Source organism: Colobus angolensis, unplaced genomic scaffold (genome assembly GCF_000951035.1).
Source record: "Colobus angolensis palliatus isolate OR3802 unplaced genomic scaffold, Cang.pa_1.0 Scaffold396, whole genome shotgun sequence".
Classification (NCBI taxonomy): Eukaryota; Metazoa; Chordata; class Mammalia; order Primates; family Cercopithecidae; genus Colobus; species Colobus angolensis.
In genome coordinates this window covers 795,581-813,735 of record NW_012117332.1, presented here as the reverse complement: position 1 = coordinate 813,735, position 18,155 = coordinate 795,581, and the positions used below count along the sequence as shown (strand labels likewise).

Sequence of the window (18,155 nt, the reverse complement as noted above, 5' to 3'; positions counted from 1 at the left end):
CCCAAAATCTCCTTAAGCTGATAAGCAACTTTGCAAAGTCTCAGGATACAAAATCAATGTGCAAAAATCACAAGCATTCCTATACACCAATAATAGACAAACAGTCAAATCATGAGTGAACTCCCATTCACAATTGCTACTAAGAGAATAAAATACTTAGGAATACAACTTACAAGAGATGTGAGGGACCTCTTCAAGGAGAACTACAAACCACTGCTCAAGGAAATAAGAGAGGACACAAAGAAATGGAAAAACTTTCCATGATCATGGATAGGAAAAATCAATATTGTGAAAATGGACATACCGCCCAAGGTAACTTGTAGATTCAACGCTATCCCCATCAAGCTGCCATTGACTTTATTCATAGAATTAGGAAAAAACTACTTTAAATTTCATATGGAACCAAAAGAGAGCCCGTATAGCCAAGACAATCCTCAGCAAAAAGAACAAAGCTAGAGGCATCACATTACCTGACTTCAAACTAAACTGCAAGACTACCATACCCAAAACAGCATGGTACTAGTACCAAAACAAATATATAGACCAATGGAACAGAACAGAGGTCTCAGAATTAACACCACACATCTATAGCTGTCTGATCTTTGACAACCTGACAAAAACAAGCAATGGGGAAAGGGTTCCCTATTCAATAAATGGTGTTGAAAAACTGGCTAGCCATACGCAGAAAACTGACACTGGACCCCTTTCTTATGCCTTATACAAAAGTTAACTCAAGACGGATTAAAGACTTAAGTGAGCCCTAAAACAATAAAAAACCTAGAAGAAAACCTAGGCAATACCATTCAGGACACAGGCATGGGCAAAGACTTCATGACTAAAACACCAAAAACAATGGAAACAAAAGCCATAATTGACAAATGGGATCTCATTAAACTAAAGAGTTTCTGCACAGCAAAAGAAACTATCATCAGAGTAAACAGACAACCTACAGAATGGGAGAAAATTTTTGCAGTCTGTCCATCTGACAAAGGGCTAATATCCAGAATCTATAAGGAACTTAAACAAATGTACAAGAAAACAACAACCCCATCAAAAACTGGGTGAAGGATATGAACAGACACTTCTCAAAAGAAGACATTTATGTGGCCAAAATGTTATGGGCCTTAAGCCCATTTACATTTAAGGTTACTATTGTTATGTGTAAATTTAATCCTGTAAATTTAATCCTGTAAATGTGAGGAAAAAAACCTCATCATCACTGGTCTTTAGAGAAATGCAAATAAGAACCACAATGAGGTACCATCTCACACGAGTTATAATGATGATCATTAAAAAGTCAGGAAACAAAAGATGCTGGAGAGGATGTGGAGAAATAGGAACGCTTTTACACTGGTGGTGGGAGTGTAAATTAGTTCAACAATTGTGGAAGACAGTGTGGCAATTCCTCAAAGATCTGGAACCAGAAATACCATTTGACCCAGCCATCCCATTACTAGGTACATACCCAAAGGATTATAAATCATCCTATTATAAAGACACATGACCATGAATGTTTATTACAGCACTATTCACAATAGCAAAGACTTGGAACCAACCCAAATGCCCATCAGTGATAGACTGCATAAAGAAAATGTGGCACATATACACCATGGAATACTATGCACCCATAAAAAAGGATGAGTTCATACCCTTTGCAGGAAAATGGATGAAGCTGGAAACCATTATTCTCAGCAAACTAACACAAGAATAGAAAACCAAACACCACATGTTCTTACTCATAAGTGGAAGCTGAACGATGAGAACAGATGGACACAGGGAGGGGAACGTCACACACCGGGACCTGTCGGGAGATGGGGGACTAGGGGAGGGAGAGCATTAGGAGAAATACCTAATGTAGATGAGGGGTTGCTGGGTGCAGCAAACCACCCTGGCACATGTATACCTATGAAACAAACCTGCACGTTCTGCACATGTATCTCAGAACTTAAAGGATAATTAAAAAAAAAAGTTATTTCTCCATATATCCATTTTTAAAGCATGACATCTGAAAAGATAAGCACCAAACCTGTATAACTTGCTGGATACAGTGTGCAGCATAATACATTCTGAATGAGCACATAAAGAATTACCATAAACAATATATACCCCAATTATGTGACCATGTAAATAATGTATGAAAGAACCTTAATGAAAAATACACATATAAATAAAGGCTGTTTTACTGTCTGCTGATGCTTAACAAGCCATCCCAAAGCTTCATGGCTGCAGCTTTTTGTTCCTTTTTCTCTGAGATGGAGTTTCGCTTTTGTCTCCCTGGCTGGAGTACAATGGCGCGATCTCGGCTCACTGCAACCTCCGCCTCCTGGGTTCAAGCGATTCTCCTGCCTCAGCCTCCTGAGTAGCTGGAATTACAGGCACCCACCACCATGCCCAGCTAATGTTTGTAATTTTTTTTTAGTGGAGAGAGGCTTTCACCATGTTGGTCAGGCTGGTCTTGAACTCCTGACGTCAGGTGATCCGCCTGCCTCGGCCTCCCAAGGTGCTGGGATCACAGGCATGAGCCACCATGCCCGGCTGGCTGCAGCCTTTTGATTGTTTGCGATTCAGTGTGCAGGAACTCAAGAGGGTTCAGAGGACACAGTTTCTCTCTGCTCCCGGTGGTGATGGCTACGGGGGTCTGACTGGGCCAGTGGGGCCAGGATGGCCTCCCTCACAGGTCTGGTGCTGGGTACTGGATGCACCCCAGTTCTCCTCCACGTGGTCGTTCTCCAGCTAAGCGTTCTAAGATAAGCGTTCTGTCATTGTTCATTAGTCTAGTTGATGCTTCTTTACTTGGTGGCTGCTTCCAAGGTGGCAAAACAAAAGCCGCAAAGCATCCTAAGGCCTTGGCCTGGAAGCTATCCAGTTCACTTCCTCCACACACACTGGCTACAGGATCAGCCCAAATTCACACAAAGGGGAAACAGACTGTCCCCCTTATGGGAGGGGTGGTAGAGTCACACTGCGGAAGGGCATGCAGGATGGGAGGGGTTAGTGTAGCCATCTCTAGAAGAAAATCTACCACAAAGAGCTATGATAACTGTGACATTAGAGCTGTGATAACTCTAATGTCAGCTGACTGTTTCAGTGTAGCAATGAAGTTATTATTCTTGTCTCTAATATAAACATTGCTTCAGCTTGCAGTTTTTATGTCAGCTCCATCTATCTTTAACATTGTGCAGCGATAGGTTTAAATGAGGGCAGAAATAACTCACAACACACACACCTGGGATATGGAAGCTCATTTTCAGGTCACCCTAATCTAACGAATGCTCTGACTGGCCCTAACACCACTACAGTCGCAACGTACTTCCCAGAAGTGGTTGTTTCCTGGAGCGTGCCAAGCCACCTGCTTCAGCCAGGTGTTTCCAATTATCTTCTGTCACTCGGATACCTGGGTAAGCCATTCTAGAATTAGTTCCTGGTCCAGTAGGAACAACATAAAAGCTCTGGGCATGCAGGAGGAAGTTTCTTCACACTCATGACCACCTGATCCTCCATCTTCATGCTCTTGGCTCCTGACTGTGCTACCTCAATCTATTCCTGGGAAGCCATTATGACCTTTCTATGACCTTATTCTTCAAGCTAGTCATCCTGACCACCTGATTCTGCCTCTTGGTCCAACTCTGACTTTGGGAATTTAACCTCTGAACTGATTCTATGCCCACTAGAATACTTAGAATAGGTCCTAAGATCATCACAGGTCTCTTGGTTCAAGTGATGACAATCACCGTTACCAGCAAATATCAACTTACGGACGTCATAGTCCGTGCATTAAGGTGGGTGTAGACAGGGCTTGAAGGATTAGTCTAAAACAGCACTGCCCAATAGAAATATAATGTGAGCCACATGTAATAATAAAATTTTCTATCCGTTGCATTGAAAAAGTAAAAAGAAAAGGTGAAGCTACTTTTGATGTTTTATTTAATCGAATATATTCAGTATGTTACCACTTCAATACAAAATATGATTGAGATATTTAACATTCCTTTTCTATGTACCAAGACTTTGAAGTCTAGTCTTTTGTCCTCACAGGGCATCTCAATTCAGAAGAGGCACAGTTTGAGTGCTCAGCAGACACACAGGGCTGTGGCTACCACGCTGGGCTGTGTGGGGCTACAGAGCCAGCCTTATGTTCAAGAGGGAGAGTGAACCTTGCTATGTGACACCCTCCCCTAATCCTGTTTGCCCATCCTGCTAAGACACTCTGCCGGGGCTTCTTGGAGAAGGCCTCTTACTTTCTTCACAGCACAGCTGGAGGAATAATGGCCCCTCCTCCCTTCTTTGTCATTATCTCTACCTCCTGACTTCTTCAGTAGTGATTTCATCAGTGATGACAACTGGGAAAGAGTGAGTGTTTGAAAAGTAGTACAACTAGCTCCTGATGTACTGGCACTTGACATTTGCATGCCTGCCTGCCTCATCCATCCACAAATGGGCACTCATACCACACTCCCTCCCCAACTGGAATATCTGGGAGTAAACACCTGAGAAACCCTTTGGAGTCTGGTGAAATGCAGTGCTGAAGAGGGGGTAGGTGTTCTCAAACGTTAGTGTGCATGAGAATCACCTGCTAGGCTAGAAGTGTGCACTGCAATCCTCTGGAAGATTAGAACGCAGGCTGCCGGCCCCTTGAGCCCTGGAGATTCAGATTCAATAGGCCTGGGTGGAGCTGGAGAATGTACAAGCTGAAGCAGGGGCTGCTGATCTGGGAAGCACGCTGAGAAACTCTGTGGCTGGAGCTCAGGCTGGGAATCAGAAACCCACATCTAAACTCCAGCCCCGCTACTCACTGGGTGACTTCTGGATTACAGGCGTGGGGGCTCACACCTGTAATCCCAGCACTTTGGGAAGCCGAGGCAGGTGGATCACCTGAGGTCAGGAGTTAGAGACCAGTCTTTTCTCAAATAATGAAAATAAATAATAATAATGCCTACCTCAGGGGCTGTTTTATTTATTTATTATTATTTCTGACACGGAGTCTCACTGTGTCACCCAGGCTGGAGTGCAGTGGCATGATCTCAGCTCACTGCAACCTCTGCCTCCCGGGTTCAAGCGATTCTCACGCCTCAGCCTCTAGAGTAGCTGGGACTACAGGTGCCCCCACCACGCCCGGCTAATTTTTTCACCAGGATGATGACAGTGATGATTACACATCTTGAGGTTACTGGTGCCTGGGAGAATGTGTAGTTCATCTCCACAATCAAACTCTTGCACCCATAAATAGCATGGGGAAGGAAGACTAATAGGGTGGAGTGAATTAAATCCTGATTATGTTAGTCAAAGCCACAGGATTTAATAGCTGGAAGGGGCCTTAGAGGTGTTCTCATTCAATTCAACAAATGTTAAAGATGAAGCAGCTGAAACTGGAGAGATTAAATGGTTCACCTGAAGTCATACACCTGCTAAGTGTTAGAGCTGGGGCTGGAACCTCAACTCCCTTTCCTGTATTCTTGCGACTGCATGATGCTCATGTGCATTTTTCTAATGGCTGTGTCTAGAATACATTTTCTTGTTGATACTCTCTTCTACATGTCGGTTACAAATAGCTGTGTGGACTTTTGTGAACTAACCTGGGGACCTGACCAGGCAGGAAATGAATGTTTACATTGTGCCTGCTAGTTGCTGGGCACTGTGCTAGAGTCTGGGGATAGACCACGTAGGAAGAGATAAGGAAGATGCTGTGCCTGGCCTATGTGCATTCAATATTTATATAGGAAAAAGGGGTTTAAAAGCCCAAATCTGATTTAAGAAATAACTTTTGGGACAGAGGCTTCAGGTAGTTACCAGGGAACTCTCAGGTATGGCTCCTTCCTAAAACCTTCCTCCTGACCAGACCGTCCCCACACACTGCTCTTGATGGAGGGGTGAGTCAAACCAGGTGTATTTAAACCAGGGGACCTGTCCCCGTGCCTACTGCGCCCCAGCCCCCCACCCCCCAATACCCTTCGGTCTCCATGGATGGAGAGCTAACCTATTCTGGGCCAACGGCAGTGTCAAAGACATTTGTAGTATGAGACACGGAGGCAGAAACAGCGGGAAAGGGTTGAGCACCAAGTCGTGAGACTGTCACCAGCGGCGGAGCCAGCTGGAGCGACTGGGAGGCATGAAGGAGACCTGTGTGGGCAGCAGGGTGGGAAAGGGAGCCCGTGAGGAGGGAGGAGTGAAGGAGAGTTGTGCAGACGCAAGGAGGGAGGAGTGAAGGAGAGATGCGCAGACGCAGAGGAAAGCAGACCCTCCTTCCCCATTCCTGTGAGGTGCCCTGAGGCTCCTTACAATAAATCCCGTTTTCCGTGAATTTCTTTGAGTTGGTTTCTGCTCCTTGAGCAAAACAACTTTGGATAAAGAGCAAACAGGACTTCTGGACCACGAGTATACGGGACCAGTTGTGTATCAGCTCTGTATTCAGTGGTAAGAAGGGAGCTCCAGGGGGATGGATAAGTCACCACTTGTTGACCTCAGTATCCAGCGGGGAAGACGGCCTCTTGCCCAGCCAGCCACCAAAATGATGGGAGAGGAGCCAGTGTGAAAGGAGCTGTGGGAACACAGAGGACACAACCCAGTACACCAGAGGAGGAGGAGCACTCAGGGTCCTCGTGAGGGCGTCATCAACCCATGGCCCCCGCAGTCCCCACCACCAAGGACTGCCCACCCCGAGTACCTCTGGAGATGGCAGGCTAGGACATGCACCATCTTTGTAACTGGGAACCTAGTGTCCCATGCAACTTGTTGGTTAAAACTCATTTCAAACGTGTTTCCCCAGTTTCTTCATTCACAAAAATCAAGATGTCAAGTTAAAAGTCACTCTTCCACTCAGTGCTCTGAAAAATATGCTGAATATAATTAGATTTAATCATTCTTCTTTTAATTTTTGTTTGCTAATCTAAGAATGTCCCACTATGAGGAGTATCTGAGTTTTGTTCTTTCGGGTGGTCAAATCGCTCTTACTAACTTGATCTCCCCCGGGACTGGGATGCTCTGTTGTCATCATGATTTCCCAGATGCTGACTCTGCAATGTCCTGGATCAACACAGATGACAAGGGAAGCCAGTTATATTTAAGAAAACAATGATTGTAACTGTAACATTTGAGTGTAGTGATACAGGAGGAAAGAAATTCTACTACATACATGCAAACAGTCACCTAGAGAAACCTCCCCTTCCATGGAAGGGCCTGTCCACACTACTAAAAATTAAACAAAAAAGCCCCCTGTGTTCTCCAAGATTCAGAACAAAAATCAAGAGTGCACCTTGAAGTTCAATTATTTTAAAAGCACATTATAGATGATCAAGGGAGTTTAAAAAAAATTAAGTCTACTGAATTCTAGATGAAATGTGGAAAAACAAGTAGAAAAAGCCTACAATGAATTAACACTTTTAAAGTATTTAACTTATCGAGTATTTGAAAACTCTAAAATATCCAAAAAATGCTTTTAAAAATCTTTAGAGAAACTTAAATTATCAGACACTGAGAATGAACATTTATTTTTTGATGACTGAAATTCTCCATAGTCTGACAAGTTATCAACGACTGCTCAAGATTGTTAACAAGAAACTCTGTCTAATACTACACAGCACCATGAGTAATGTCATTTACGCTGGTGCTAAAGGTCGAGATCGGAGGAGCAAGCTTTTCTGTTAATATAACACAACATTTTTCACATTCATTTCATGTGAATGAACAATGTCTTCATTGTTTTCCGGAAGACTAATTTAATGTTGTATTTTTTTTGCTTGTGTCAATGAGTGTCAAAATATTGTTCTTTTAATACATGAAAGTATTTGCATAGGGCTTTATTACTGATCTTCAGATGTTAGCCAGAGGCAAAATAAAACAGAGACGCTCCAGTTGGGAAATCTCGCTCACAATGAAAAGCAAGAGTCCTTAACATATTCTGCTCTCCTGCCAAGTTTTCTTCCAAGTACACAGTGATTTATTTACTCCATAATTGGTGAAATTAAAAACAACACTAGAGACTAAAAAAACTATAGGAACCCCCTTCCCTAAAAATGAAAGAGAGTTTGCAAGCAGGAGCACAAAAACTCTAAGAGGAAGTACTAAGATGTAAGATCCTGACATGAATTAAAGGACAATCTGATAAAAACCTGATTACAGAAAGAGCGAGAAGCACAGTGTGTTTCCACAATGAAGTGAGAAACACAGAGGCAACTTTTATTAAGTTATGCCTTTCAGCATCATCTCATCATTAAATGCTCAATTGCTTACAACCGTCTGCGTTCATGAAGACAAATAAAGCCACCACATTTTCTGCCCGCACAAAGTTGAAGAGTCCATAACCAGGTATGGATGTGGTTTTCAGTTCTGTTTTTTCCCTCTCTAACACTAATTATCTTGCCATTTGGTACTGCCAAAAAAGACAAAATGCCCTTTCAGAGAAGCAGGGGCTCCTGCTGATGGGTTACTCACGACGAAACTTCAGGGCCGTACCCAGGTTGCGGTCAGGAGTGAGCAGTCTCAGAGCTGGCTGCCAGGCAGGCTGGTAAAGGCCATGCTCGCACGGCGAGCGACCCGACCAGCCTTTCAAGTCAAGTGTTGGCTTGTAGACATGTAAGTTAATCAGCTATGAAATCACCACCACAATGTACTTATTGATCACACAGGGCTTATGATGAAACTCTTGGCCCAGGGAAGATGTGCGCTTCTTTCTTTCAGCCTCCAACCTTAAGAGAAAGAGCACTTTGAGGGTGGTGTTTATGAAAAGGCAGATGTTAACTTCATGATTTGAATCTTCCTTGGGAAGATGAGAAACATGCTGGGTCTTCAAAATAAAGCATACCAGGCCCAACACATTCACGTCCCTGTTCACTTTTTATAGAACTTGGTATTTTCAGTGTCTTGTGGTTATTATTTAGACAAGAGCATTTAGAAGGTTTCAAACTGATACATTTTAAATGTGTTCCCCTAATTTCTTTGCTTCGAGATATCAGGGAATGCTGATCATTTTGTTTATAAATCAATAATGTCAAAGAACAGCAATTGAACATTTGCTCCAAAAATCAAAACTATGTTTTCCAAAGCTGGTAGTTTCAGAGTGCCAGTGTATGTACAAGCAGAATATTTAGAATACTTTTACTACTCTTGAAAAGGAGCTGGTAAACACATGTGGTAATTATACTTTCTGCTCAATCTTCAGTTCCCATTTCTACTAAATTCTTTCTGAGAACGCAAAGGGAAAGACATGTGGGTGAGGCTGACTGGTGCTGCAGACACGTTCGAAGATGCTGGCAGATGCGGGCCATGGGTCATCCAGAAACGCGACAAGAAACCAAAGTGTCTTTTCCCACTAGGTCAGCCCCATTGCTCTGAGCTGTCCTCCAAATGTGTATCTTCTTAACCAAAAATGAAGAAGAACAAATTCAGTTCTAACTTCAGTGAGAGGACTATGCAAATGGGCTGCAGTGACTTAGGTCTTTAAGGGAAGTATTCAGTAACTCAATTCTCCAAGGGCATGGAGATAAAACCCCAGTGTCTCCCTGAGAGTAAACCTACTGGCAAGTGGTAAGTCCCCCACCTCCAGGGTGCTGCCCTTACTTTCTAGGGAGGCCGCAGATTGCAGGTGGACAGACATTAAAAACCACGGTCAGTGTGAGAATGAACACGATTGGTGGTACGGCAATTACACAACTGCTCTTTCCTTTTTTTCTTTTATTTCACATAGATTGCCCTGTGTGTGACTGACTCCAGAATAAACAGATTTTTTAAAAATCAAGCATTTCTAACAGTAAAATGGACTTCAGGTTTGCCCAGGGGGGACAATGGGACATCCCAGTCATCATGGTGGCATGAAATCTAGAAAGCAGAAGAACCAGTTTCTCCATTTGTACGAATCTGTCTCCCACTCAGTAGCTCAGTTGGAAACTTTGCTAGGAGCACTAGCGAAAGTAGTGACCATCTACTCCTAAGAGTGAAGAGTGCTCCCTGTCTCCACGCTGGGGGCACAGGTGTAGGGCTCCCTCGGAGGGAACAGTGCCATCTGCCAAACCTGCGATCCACGGGAGCTGAGGCACGCCCTCTTGGCAGGCACCCCTGCCAGTTTGGAGGGTGTGCGGGGGAAAGACAGAGTGGGTATCGCAGGCCTGCCTGCTACTTGTCCAGTACAGCTCCTCACAGTGCTACTGAGGCTGGGGGTTAGGAGTGAAGGAGTGAAGAAAAAAAAAAGCTGTTTGTTTGAAATGATTGTGTTCCCAGCGGTAAAAACAGTGCTGGTAACTGAGAAGGCCTTTCTGTGATCACAAATGTACGTTCACACAAGATGGGAGGCAAGTATTTAAAGCCGGGAATGTGCTGTGAGGGTGAGTACAGAATCATGCACTCAAACCAAGGACCTGTGTGGGATGCGAAAGCCGAGAGGTGCACAGAGGCAAGAGATGGAGGCTTTGTGTGTTTCTTCATCTTTCCAAATGAATCATTTTTACAGGAAAATAGGCAACGATAAAGGACAGTCTTAATATTATGTAGTGAAAAGAATTTGGATGGAAGTCCTAAAATGCTGGGCCCTGTCTGGAATAGGCTTGTCACTTTAGACAACTTACTCATTTCACCCATGATTTTCTTACACAGGTTATAGGGTTTGAAGTATCCCATCAGATAATATGTTAAAAGCACTCTGTGATCTACAAAATGTTATTGCTATTATAAATGATAATATTATTATAGAAAATCCCTGGGTTAATGTGTAAGAGATCATTAGTTCTCCATAACGATCGTCAAGATATGATGTGATAATTCCATGAGGCTGTTATCATACCAAACATAAAAACGCTGCATTTTTCAGAGCATGAATTCTTTTTGAAAGATGAGTTTTAGAACTGAGTCTGGGGTTTCAACATTTCCGTTCTAAAGAATTTCTGATTCCCTGCCCAAAATCGTTTGGTTATATTTAAGTTTTGAAAGAACATAAAAAATCTGGCAATTTACATATGTCTTCACATGTGGGTTTTTACAGTTTCAAGAAAATAAATTTGTATTATATAGGTAGATATTTCAGAGGAGCTGTCTTTTTTTTTCTGAATAGTTAGCTTCATTAATTATTGTTAAATAGTGTTTCTTTAATAGTGTTGCTAAACAGTAAACAGCTGTTGGCACATTTTTTTCCCCCAGTGTGACTTCTCAATGAGGAAGAAACCTTAACTGACAGGAGTGATCAGAAGGTTTAAACAATTTAAATCTTTTAAAAAACAAAACTAAACCAAAAAGAAAAGAAATTTTACAACAGATCAGTTAACTGGAGATTGTGCTTTTTGGAACCGGATTCTAACTTAAGCATGATAGCAACTCTAATGCTATCTTTTATTCAACACCATTTTCCTAATTATCTTGGTCTAAATGTTTCCAAACTCTATTGTTTATTTTGGCAGGAAGAGTTCCCAGGGCCACCGCCTCTTTTCCTAGAGCTGGGGATGGTGTTAACAAGAAGGTAAGATGGGAACACAACCCAATAACAGGCGTTGAGAAGGCTGTGGTCTGAAACACCCTCAAGCAGAAAGAAGGCGCAGGCAAGAGTGAGCCCAGGAAGACAGCAAGGCAGAGCCCCCACAAAAATATTCATTCGCATTGTTTCAGTGAAAATAATCAGAAAGATTTCCCTCAGGTTTCTTATAAACAACATTCATTTCATTGTCTAATTTTACAGATGGAGAAACTGAGACATGCTTGGAGGACTGACCTGCAACAGGGTCACGCGGCGGGTGAGCAGGAACAGAAGGCAAATTTCCTGGTCCTGGGGCCAGTTTTCCACCCAATCTACCCCGTCTAAATGAAACGGCAGAAGCTTAGTTTTGATAAGCAGTTCCATGAAAACATGTCCTGTGCCAGATTCTCTCTGGTGCCCGAGACACTCCCCGATGGAGGGTTAGGGCTCGGAGCCCTTTAACTCCTTCGGCACAGTAGAGAAAGGTTTAGGAAATAGCAGAACAAACGCAAAGGCCTTGAGAAGGTCCTTCCAAGACTCAGCCCAGGACTCTTCTCTCTGTCCTATCATCAGCCCTAAAGCAAAGGGCTGAAGATGTAAGAAGGCTTTTGCCTGGGTCCTTCGAAACATGCCTAGTGCCTTCATTAACTCCTTTACTTCAGATATCAACCGCAAATGTCCTCTCTCGCAGTGGGCAGACTGGCTGCACTACACGAAAACGACACATGTGAAATGGAGGGTAGGTATGTGAAGTACAGGATGATTCGTATCTTCACAAAGGGATTCTCTGCCCATCTGTTTAAATGTAATGCTCTCAGTGCATCAAGATACCTGATTCCATGATTAATTTTTGTGTGTGACACAGAAGGAAGGAGAAGTTAGGTTATTTAAGCTGATGTGCATTGAGTCACAGGAAATTAGACAGGAGCAAAGATCACAGAACTTTTGAGACAGCAGGTTCATTTGGGCTTTAGGAAAAGAGTCACATGAGCTGTTTCAGGTGCTGGGGAAAGGCTCTGCATTAGAACCCACACCTTCCGTCTCCCAGGCCAGGTCTCTTTGGAGGCCACTGTGGAGAGAGAACAGCATCTTGAGAATCCTAATGTGAGCCAATGAAGAAATAAGTGTCATATCTATATATCTGCTATAACTATCTAATGAACAAAGTCGCTTACTTTGAAAAGTGATTTCTCTCTTGTGTATGGCCTGGGAAGAGAGTCTAAGGTGGGCCTCGCTACTCCAGTGCCTCCAGAGCCCAGGTAAGCTCACCGCAGGCAGCGTGCAGAGGCTCTCCCCTTCTAGAAGGCCCAGCGAGCGCCCCGTTTCCCACAGACTGTTCCCACCCGGGGATGTTGAACCAGTCTCACCAGATCTGCTTACACAGAGGAGCTGCACATCGAACATGCTAAAAACTGAGTTATGTTTTCAAAAAACCCAACAAACTCTAAAATGTTAACTGTGGGCTGAAACACCGACTGGACTAAACAAAGCCTGGCAATGGGCCAGATCTGGTCAGCTAGGTCTCCCAGCTCAGCAATCTGGTCTAAAGGAGCACCTGGTAAGGGCTGTTTATTTCCTGATGAATCTGACTTCAGTGTAAAATCGAGCAGGGAATCCCAAACCTTCTTCTCATACCACACCTGTAGGGCACACTGAACTTTATTCTGTTCAGGAGAAAATACAATGAACAAACTATAAAATGCAGCTCCTTAGATTTGTTTATAATACAGATTCAATATTTAATAATACTCTTGTTTTCCTAGTTTTCTGAAATTCTTCATATAGGAAATGTAAACCACAAAGGGAATATGATTTTAAAACCGGAAACATATTTTCCAACCCCCACCCCCCAAATTTCATTAAATGCATAAGAGAAAATATCCTTTGTAAAATACCTAATATAATTACAAAATAATTAGTCACAGAGGTCCTGTATAATAGAAACAACAACAACTCTTAAATTTCAGTCATCAAGAATCAAGGAACTCATTATTTAGGAAATAAAAATACCAGTTCACCTAAAGTAAATTTTGGGTTAAAAGGAAAAAAAGATAGCCAAGCAAAATCAAGTTATTACTTCAATCTTATGCCCTGTCCATCTTTTCAAATGTACTTCAGATAAAAACAAGCCACAAAAGCAGAACGTGCTATTGGTGGCCCTCCCTTGAATTCTTCTCCGAGCTGCCACCACTCCCCAATCCCCCAGACTGACCTCTGAGTCAAGCCAGATGGGACTGAGAGAGACGTTAAGCAAGTGCTGAAAAGGTGACTTGAGTCTCTGGCAGCCGAGTCTGGAGCGAGTTTCTCTGCAAATTCTCTGGGGGTTGCTGCTTTCCAATTTCTCAGGAATGTTTAATTCTCCTCATCCCTTCACTGAATCTCTCTCTGGAGAGGTCAGGGAAGCCTGTGACATCCCCGGAGGGCACTGCCTAACTAAATTAGCATGAGATAACTTTGGACTCTCTCCCAAACATGAAAATATAAGGGAGAGAATTTCATTAAAAACAGAATACTAGGTGATCCAAGTTAATCCCGGCTCTAAGCTGCTGTAGAAATGCTCAGTGTTTATATTTTGACTCTCTTCTCTGTGACAGTTCACTGACTATACTGCCAGGTATGTTATGCATACAACTTGCCCTCAGCTGACCAAACCTTAGTTTCATAACAAAGGTAAAAAGTGGGTCTGGTGGTGTTAAAATAGGTATTTAGCCTGTTTATATGTTACCATATGAAGCAGAAGATCCAGAGGTAAAAAATAAACATTTCAGTACTGAGGCCTTTAAATATCTTTAAATCAGGAAACAGGAAACCTTAATAGGTAACATGAGTCATTAACCATATGAATGCGTGTAAACAGGGGAATATCTAATGTCACTTCAGTAAAGCATGTCATAGAGACATGCTTTCTATTATATCTACAAATATTTGAAAGAATACATTGTAAATATTTAGAATGACAGTATAATTAATAGGATATGTTCAAAAAGTGCAAGGATGATTTCATCATTTGCTTCTGAAAGTTCAATTGGAAGAACAGCTCCGAAAAAGGGATCAATATTGCCAGCTACCAACAATCTACGACAGATAAGATACTGAAGAATTCAAACTTGGGTACATGCCTTAGAACTCCTCTGCTTCAACCAAGGAAGTACTGTGTTTACTCATTCCTTCATGAATAAATGTTTCTCGTTCCAAAATCTGAACTTTTTGAGTGCTGACTTAACGTCCAAAGGACATGCTCATTGGAGCATTTCAGTTTTTGGATTTGGGACGTTTGACCAGTAAGAATAATGCAGACGCTCCAAAACCCAAAACATTTCTGTTCCCAAGCATTTCACATAAGAAATAATCTATATATTTTGCTTTGATTTAAAAATGTTTTTGTATCCTTTGAATATTCATAATTTGTAAAAACGGGCACTTCACAACTACTATTTAACTACTGACATTTTACAGACTAAAAGAATTATGCTTATATTTCTCATTTTTTGTGTGCTTATTCATTTTGAGTTCCTTTTAATATTCCTTGATTAGTGTAAGAGATAAAAGATACAGAATAATATGCCCAGGATAGGAAATAACAGTTTACTCTGTCTGATTATACTATATTCTATAGACAGTAAAGTACTCAGTAATAAAAAATTATTCACTAGTATATTATCATTTAAGTTAGGTTATCTACTGATGTAATTTGTTCCTAGAAAAGTCCTTTATTTTGACTTGGTGATTTTGTGTAATCGACTTTCACTTAAGCTTCACAACAATAACTGACACTAATAGAATTGGGTTTATGGAGATAAAGAGGAAACGGATCCTTCTCCCACAAGCAACCAGTGTAACAGAAGGTACACAACCTAACTTGTGAGTAAACAGAATTCTGGAATGTCCAATACTGGGGTAACAAATTCTCTCAAAGCTGGGGGAAATAAAGAAAATGACACTTTAACCTGTGTCAAGCTACTTCTCAGCTAAAATCCAAGTTATATTCACACTGAAACTATGAAAACACAAACCACCCAGGAAGCACAGGGAGGAAACTGATTGGCATACTGTAATTCCCTGCCTTCCCTTCTGCTAACCCTTCGTGGGCATCTTCAAGGTGACTGGCAGGACTCAGTGAAATCCTCAGCCACATAACCAGGCTATTAATTGGCCAGGAGGAAGAGTGAAGCCCAAGCTTCAACCTCAATAGTTTAAAGCTCTAACAAACCAACATCAATTAGCACAGACACAAAATTTTGATATTCTTTAGGTAACACAGAGTTTAAATCTTTCTTTCTTTTTTTTTTGAGATGGAGTCTTGCACTGTCACCCAGGCTGGAGTGCAGTGGCACGATCTCTGCAACCAAAAAATGAGTGATCTCTGCACACTGCAATCTCCACCTCCCAGGTTCAAGTGATTCTTGTTCCTCAGCCTCCCAAGTAGCTGGGATTATGGGTGTGCACCGCCAGGCCTGGCTAATTTTTGTATGTTTAGTAGAGATGGGGTTTTGCCATATTGGTCAGGCTGGTCTCAAACTCCTGACTACAAGTGACCACCTGCCTCGGCCTCCCCAAGTGCTGGGATTACAGGTGTGAGCCACTGCACCCAGCCTAAATCTAACTTTCTAATGATTTATATCTTTTGTTATGAATGTTAACTAAAATCTTAAACATTTTGGGGCTCTCTGTTTAATATTTTAAAGCACTTATTATTAACTTTACTTGAGTCATGGACTCCTTTGAGAATCTGATGAAAAATGAGGAGGATATCTTCTTTCCTGAGAACTGCACACACATGTGAGCTGACACGTGGACACTTTTTTTTTAACCTACGACTTGAGGAGATTCACAGACAGCTTTAGACCCTAGGTTAGGAAATTTGGATTTTCAGGGAGAAGGCCACAATTTCCAGTGATCTTTCACTCACTGATGCTTCAATTTTACATGTGTTTACTGAAGACCATGCGTTAAGGCACTGTACTAAAAGCTGTGTGGGACACAAGGAACTACGGAATCTGGTTCTGGCAGTGGAGAATCCGACCGTGGAGCACACACAGGGTGAAGCGGCAGACACCGTCAACGTGGCTGCTCCAGAGCGCCTCTGGGATGCCCGTTTCCTCCTTGGTGATTTGGAGTCCTTGCCATGACCCCACGGTGTGGGGAGTGCGACAATGAGAGTGAACAGTACTTGCTTTGTAAGTGGTAAACCACGGTGCAAGTGTTAGCTGTTGGTTTTATGAAGTCAAACTTGCTTTCCTGTTTTGAGAGCCAACCATTGAGTAGTAAACCAAAAATTTATACCAGGAAAGTGAAAGTGAGATGGCAGAGGATTAGTCAGAAACATCCATAAGGGTCTTCTTAATGAGGATAGAAGATCACTTAATCAGGAGTCTGCATACCAAAAGCATCCAGTCAACTGTTCTGAAAAGGTATTTTAAAATGATGATCCAATAAGAAAGAAAACTGCCAAGGTAATAATTGAAGAAGCATTTGCCACTGTAGCATGGAGCTCTGCCTGTGAGTTTATGAAAAGTGTTATTTTAATTTCCATTTTCAGGTAATCCCAGATATTTCTGATATATGTAAAATGATGAGCTATTCATGTTTTTATAGGATATATAAACAAACTAAAATTAAATAAATTAAATAAGTGAAATGTTTATGAGGCATAGTCACTTCTTTCTCATATGCTAAAATAGCCCCTCTCTGGTGTTAAAATATCAATATTCTTTTGGAGTGAAGCCATCTAAGTCTGAAAGTGTGATTAATCTGGAGCGTGTCAGCTACCAGACAGTCAAACAAATCATATTCAGTTCCAAATGCATCCCACAGAGGATGGCTGTGCTGGGGGTTTGTCTTCTCTTCCTCCTAACTCTCTTCATCCTAACTTAGGATGCTGAAAGAAACAGTGAGGAAGGCCTGGGCCTCAGACACACTCTGGTTTGAATCCCAGCTCTGCTACTTAATGACTGTGATGCTGGCAAGTCACCTCTTCTGTAAAATGATGATAACAAGGCTTCCTTTGCAGGCCTAAACAAAATGAACAAGAAAATGAGTGTAAAGTGCCTGGAACGGTGCCAGGCAAATAGTAGTGAGTCAATACAATGGTGGCTGCAATAGTGTGCACTGATGATGCTATTTCCTCTGAGTAAATTGGATGCATGTATCCTACAGCTACATAGCACTGTTTTGCAAAACACCTTCATGCAGATGTCATTTGTTCCTCATGATAAATTTCTGAGTTTTGTGCAAGTCTTACTGCAACCTGTGAGAAAACAATGAATGACAGATGTTCATTGATTGGTCAAAGTCACACAGTGTAGAAATAAGAACTGGTCCAATTGAAAACTGGAGTTTGACAATATCTGATAGGTCTAGCCAGAAAAGTGTCTTACATTATCAGCATCTATAGGTACAGGATGATGTTCAAGCCCAGCTCTATGAATACTGTAAAAATTCAAGAAAGAGAAAAAGAGAAGATCTATCTAAGAAACACGAACGTGTAACTAGGAGGCAATCAGTCTCAGGAGAAACTTTAGAGTCTAAGAAAGAAAAGGAAGAGCCGGCAAAGAGGTTTTGTTTAATTTCCAACGGCAACAGAAAGAACAGCCCTGTGAGCGGAAACCTGTGGCCTCACCGAGGGCTGGGCTTACAGGGACTAGAAGAGTGATATTTATGAAAACAGTACGATAATGTGTCGAAGCATACATGCCCTTTTGTAATCTCCAGAATCGCATGCGAT

The 18,155-nt window shown here is 42.1% G+C and overlaps 1 protein-coding gene across 1 annotated transcript in view; it reads right to left on the bottom strand.

Annotated features, from left to right (window-relative positions):
* The window catches only part of GMDS (GDP-mannose 4,6-dehydratase), a 529,055-nt gene that overhangs the window by 144,145 nt on the left and 366,755 nt on the right, over nt 1-18,155 (bottom strand). The window lies entirely within an intron of this gene.